At 41.2% G+C, this 6,421-nt stretch overlaps 1 non-coding gene across 1 annotated transcript; it reads left to right on the top strand.

The window, feature by feature from the left end:
* Positions 1-6,349: 6,349 nt before the first annotated feature.
* On the top strand, positions 6,350-6,421 carry TRNAQ-CUG (transfer RNA glutamine (anticodon CUG)). Its single transcript has one exon. It is a non-coding gene; the product is annotated as a tRNA-Gln (tRNA).

Raw genomic sequence — 6,421 nt, forward strand, 5'->3', positions numbered from 1 at the left:
CAGCAGGAAGCTGAAATTAAATATAACCAAGGTAGACTTGAAAATCTTGACTTTTCAGCAAAATATGTTGACAGGCATTGAAACTGTTCAACAGAAATATAAGAGCTTTATTTGAGCTTAAGTGTATGCAAGTCATATTGCTACTGATCCAAAAGCAAAAGCAAGAATGGAAAAGAAGAACATGAAATATGTTCATTGGGAAGATAGTCAAATAACAGGTTGAAAATAAGAAGGAACCAAATATTCTCTTTCACCAGTTGAAGACATGTCAGAAACATTGTGAATCACTAAGTTTAAGTCAAGCTCTTGCATGTTAGATTTCACAACTGCTCAGTTGAATTTATTGGCTTATAACTTACTAAATGCATAAAGCTATTTATAGTAAATCTGTGCAAATAAGGCAGTTGTATGTGGGTGGAGAGGGGGGAGGGGGAGGGAGAGGGAGAGAGAGAGATTGAACACCATTTCACCTGCATACCCCCAATCATGAATGCTGTCAAACTCCCTATGTTAGCAAGGAAGACATAACTTAATGGCTTAATTGGTACAAGTCTCAGGGTAATCAATGATTAAATTCTAATTAATTTGTTTTCTGTATATTTCTATAGACAACTGCACTCTTAGCCATACTGAGATTGTTGGTTATAATATAGAACTATCCAGAGCCATTCAGTCTTTTCATACACAGTGATTTTTGCTTTTCCCTTATGCAATGTCCCTCCTATAAACTACAGATTAGAAATTGAGGCTTCTGAAAGAAACATCAAAAGAGCCTCAGTAAAAGACTGTATCTAGTCTTAACTGTTAATAGTACAGGAAATAGACTCATGGGTACAGCTTCCAGTGTAAGCTAACATCATCACCTCAGACGGACATTTATCAGACTGTGCAAGTGACTCCAACTTGTACAAGGATTCCTGCAAGGATTTCCAGGACTCTTTTACCCAGAAGCAGATGACTTTGTAAGGAAGTAGATTATTTACCCAAGATCAACAAAACATGAATTAATTACTGGGTCTAAATGTACCAAAAGAACTAATCAAATTGTGGTTAATATTCTCTCTTTAGCGTGCATATGAGAAAACCCCTTTTCTTTTTAATATACCTTGACTCCTCAATTTAACAGGGTCTATTTGTACAAACTGAAATGAAACATTGTTTAAATGGTATTTTATGATACCTGAGTCTTTGGAATACTGAAAAGACATACTGGGGAAGTCTTACTATAGACTGTAAGCCAATTAAACATCAAGAAAATTTAAGAATAATGACTCTATAGAAAATAATGTGGGAGATTCCATGGTTGTCTAGTGGTTGGGACTCCATGCTTCCACTGCAGGGGGCACGGGTTCGATCCCTGGTCTGGGAACTAGGATCCCACATGCCACGTGGCACGGCAAAGAAAAAAAAAACATATGTGTTGATTGGCTTACAAAACTATTCAGCATAATGTAACAATGGTTAAACATAATGGAAACTGCTTTTATTAAATTCCTTTATTTTTCATGATCTTGTAGTTACTTACAAATATTCAGTAAGAATCCTTATTCTTCCTACCAGAACATAATAATATATTATATTGTAATTACATTGTAATATATGACCATGCAACAGATCTTGTTAAATTTGGTGTGCAAACTCACTTTAAGGCATAAGAGCCATACTTCACTTATAGAAATGATGCCTACAAAGTCCTTTCAGAAAAATAAATGGTCTCTTACCTGGTATACAGCTTATGGAATCCCAGGCTTACAGATACTAAAAGATGTCCCTTTCTATAGGCCACAACATTAACAAGTATGGGGATCTTAGGGAAAAAGGACCCATACAGTTTTAGGTGCAGCAGATAAATCCTGGTGGTAGAGGTATGGATAATTATTAGTTCTTGATCTCAGTAAAACTGGTAAGAGAATAAAATACTTCTTGCATGCCCTCCAAAATAAATTACAACCCCAGAGGCTTTACAAGGCTTCCAGAAAGAAGTTAACTCATAGCCTTAGTATCTAATTATATTAACTATATGTTAACAAGGATGTTTATGGGCATTAATCAACATTTCTTTTTACAGCTATGCAAATAAAACTTGTCAAATAAAATAAAAATTCAAAATAATTGTATTGAACCAGAAAATTGCCAAGCACTTAGATGAATGGAACCATGCCTTACAGGTAGAAATTTGACTACAGAGAGGAACTAGGGTAGTAAAACTGACATTTTGCCCTTTCACCATTATGAATAAACATGTATACCATCTGCAGTCAAGAAAATAAACACATCTAAAACCTGAGATAAACAAAAAACCTGTGGTCACCCAGTTTAGCTTTAGTCCCCCCCCCAAATGAAAACTTAATCATTTCTTGTAAACATGGACTCTAACAGACAACCTTATTTTTCCTTCCACACTTATTAACTGCTATTCTTCTATAAAATACAGCTTTCCCCCCTCCATCTTTTCTTTAAGTATAGCACATGGATTATACTATGTGTATACTACATATATATTATATGGATCCCTCTCTCATTCAGTATGTAATAATATAATCATTATTCTTTTTGATGATCCATTGGTCTCCAGTTTAAACAGGGGAACTTTTCAGGCTGGTTTCTGTGATCTTTTGGCATGTCTCTACTAGTCTTTGGACACAACAAAATGTTGCAGGCTCACTTATACTTTTCTCCCCCAACACAAAATCAGGCATTTCTACAAGGGATCCCAGACAAATGGTATTTAGAAACTGACCACTAGATGAGCTCATTGCTGTGAGGTATCACTGCTTCTAGACCTTATCAGTGGGTATCATTATGTAATAGGGAAGAACAAATTTGACTCCAGATTGGATCTGGTTCTTTTACTTTAACCTTTGTATTCTATTACTTTTGCTACAAGTTAATAACTAAAAGAATGTTGCCTATAGCCTGAAATACACAAGACAGCCCATTCTCAAGGCTCTGACCTTTAAAAGGCATAATGTCTTGTTGGAGGTTTATAGGAACACTGTGATCAGACCTACTCAGACAGCTGCAAGAACAAAGGATTCTGACACCAAGAAAATTTCAAAAACCAATCACTTTCCCTCGCCTTTCAGTATAAAAGAAGCCTGAATTCTAACTCCATAGGATGGTTCTTTGGGACATTAGTCCGCCATCTTCTCTGTCTGCTGGCTTTCTGAATCAAGTCACTTTTTCTTGTCCTAACAACTCATCTCTCAATTTATTGGCCTGTTGTGCAGCACACAGTAGGAGAGCTTGGACTCCGTAACAATTAGTTGATATGGCTATCTCCAATTCCAATCCAACACTATGAGGTTCTTCCTCAGCTCTTCCCATTTCATAATTTTGTCCTCCATCTCCCAAGTTGATAACCTTGATTCCTGACAATATCAACATTTTTACTTATTTGCTCTATCCTACTATACACACAAGACAGCTTCAGAATTATTACACTAATTCTACGACCAACCTTAAACCTGTTAACTAAAGTTCAAGATGTCCTTAGGATATATCCCACTATGGGTGTACAGACAAGCACTGCTTTCAAAATTTACTTGAATTAATTATATTCTATGTGGCTATACTATCATTTGATATATAATTAAATTCTTTTGTTCTGCTTTTATTTTTTAATTTTAAGATTAGCTTTTTCATCCTCTTTTGGAATATGTAAAACAGTGACATCGTTTAAAAAATGAAAACTGTAAGATACACTTAGAAAAAAATCCCCTCCCATCTCCATATCTTAGACTCCATTCCTGTGCAACCCTAGATAAAAACATTTTCATTAGTTTCTGGCCTATCCTTCCTGCAAGATAAGCATATCTATTTCCCCTTTTCCTTACATAAAAGATAGCATCCTGTTGAGATAGACTGGGACCTAGGACCATTTACTGGAGGGCTTGCACCTGGACAAACATCTCCTAGAGCAACAGAATACAAAGAAACTATAACGGACTAAAAATAACTGCACACCTTCACTGTTGGGACAATTATGAACAATATGCTACAAAAAGGCCACAAACCAACTGCCATTTCTGAGGTGCCTGGAGCAAAAGCAGGGTACTGCACCTGATCCCTGCACACAACACCACCAAGGGGGTGGGCAGACACCTAAACTAGGTCCCCTGACCAATCCATGGACTGCCCCTGTTGTTACTCCTTTTAACGACCCAAGCAGCTTCTCTCTGGGAGCAAGCAAGGGCACCTGTTTCTAGGTTTCACTCCCTTGTGCTGCAGCACAAGCCCCAGTAAAGCCTTACCTGAAATTCTCATCTGGCCTCATCAATTTCTATTGACTGAAAAGTCCAAAGACCGGGATTGGTAACACTGTGTACCTACTCTTTTGTACCTTGCCTTTTTTTTTCCCACATAAAAACACATTCTGGAAATAAATCCATATTGATTCATAGAGATATTCCTCACATTTATGGCTGCAAAGTACTCTAGGTATGTTAAGTATTAACTGGTCATTCTTAAATATGGGAAATGGGGTCCAATCATTATGAAATCATCAACCTTTGTGATCACACTCATTTCACAAGCACAGACAGCGATAGTAGGGGGAACGTGGTTTTGAGAGCCATCTGATTTAGAGGGAGTATGAGGGCAGGGATAGATCCCAGAAGAACCCAGCTGTAGGAGAATGCTGCTCAGCCCAGTAGCCAAACCTCCTTCCTCTGCCCCAATTGGTCCTAGTGCAGCTGCAGCTTTATCCCCAGGGATCTTCTCAGAATTCTGGCACCCTCTCTGAGTTCTCTCCCCATAGAGGCTCTCCTTCCCCCTCCCCATTAAATTGCCTCTGCACTGGCACCTGAAGCATCTTTCTTTCATTTTTTTCTTTTCCTTTCTTTTTTAGACCCAAGCTACACCTGTATATATTCTTTGTAAGTTACATGATAAAAGAATGTACAAGGAAAAATTTCAATTCTTCTCCTCCACGCTAACTTTCCTAAGAGTAACCGCTGTTAACAGGACATAAACCACAGCTCTGGCTCATTTATAATTCCCCAGTGAATCTGACTAATATACTTCAGTCTAAGGGGCAAGACCTTTTCTCTTCTCTCCCTTTCCACACAATGAGTGTAAGATCCCACTCTCTACTCAAGAGTTATGAGTGTCCAGACGCTCATATGTTGGGTTGTGCACAGATGGTGGTGGGAGACCTGCAGCAGAGTCTCTGGGCCACTGGAAATTTTAAAATGAGAAGGCTGGCTGCGGACCCATTCTATGGGTTCTATGACCCATTCATCTTTCTTCTGCCTGAATCCTAAAACATTAGAAAGTTGCTTTTTCAAGCCCTTTTTTGGCTTGTAGCCAAAAGGGAGGAGCATGCTTTTTTCCCTTCATGAATGTATTTTAGTCGGTAGTTTGTCGGACTTTTAATTTCAAGGTCCTGAGTATCGCCCAGCGTTCTTTGAATTTTCCGTTATCTACTGCACCCCATCATCGTAGGCGGTACCGGATGTAGCCACGAGGGGGCGATATGAGCCACTGATTATTCCCAATTGAAGGTCTAAAGGAGAAGAGTGCTGACGGTTCACTTTCGTGGCATTTGACCAATCACCCAGGAGCTGCGCCGAACCCAAAGTTCTTCATCTTGGAGTCACCCCGGCTCTAGGGTGGTCCCGGGCGGGCAAAAGGCCCGCACTGCCCAGGCCTCAAGCACTAGCTACGGACGCTCAGCCACTCCCTCGAGCAAAGTCCCCTAAAGGGTCCTGACCCGAGAAGCAGTCGGGCTCCTCTCGTTGATGGAAAATGTTCCTCACCTTCCTGTCACACTGTGGCCGCTCTTCCCCATGTTCTTATAGCCCTAGCTGTGTACTGGGCGGGCGCAGGGAAAGTGAGGACGAGTGATAGCAAAGCAGATGCAGGAAGCGGGAAAGATGAGGAGGAAGACAGCAAGGAACGCAGGAAGGAGAGAGGGCTCTCGAAAGTAGATTCAGAGGCGGAGGAGGAGGCAATCCCACGAAGTCCCAAAGGCTGTTCTGAGAGACTTCAGAGCTCCCAGGGCAGCGGGAAGAGGACACTTGGAAAGAAGAGGAAAGGAACTTTTTTTTTTCCTCGCGGGAATTTTACCTCAGGGCAGAAAACTCTAGAAATGCCGGCAGAGCAGGTGGATTTAGGAGGGCCCTGAAAGTTCTTCCCTGTCGCTCACCTCGAATGGATTTCATCTCATTCCACGACCAGCAAACCTGAAGAGACGGCCGAGGGCAGGCGAGTCAGGCGCCTCCTGGCGTCGCGGAGAAAGCGGGCTCGGGGCGGAGTGACGAGAGCGCCCGGCGGGAGGCCGCTCCTGGGCCCGCGGGGCTGTGCGCCGCCTGGCTCAGCGGCGGGAGCTGCGGAGCGGATGGCAGAGGGTTCCATGGTGTAATGGTGAGCACTCTGGACTCTGAATCCAGCGATCCGAGTTCAAATCTCGGTGGGACCT

Source organism: Lipotes vexillifer, unplaced genomic scaffold (assembly GCF_000442215.2).
Source record: "Lipotes vexillifer unplaced genomic scaffold, Lipotes_vexillifer_v1.1 scaffold1480, whole genome shotgun sequence".
Lineage (NCBI taxonomy): Eukaryota > Metazoa > Chordata > Mammalia > Artiodactyla > Lipotidae > Lipotes > Lipotes vexillifer.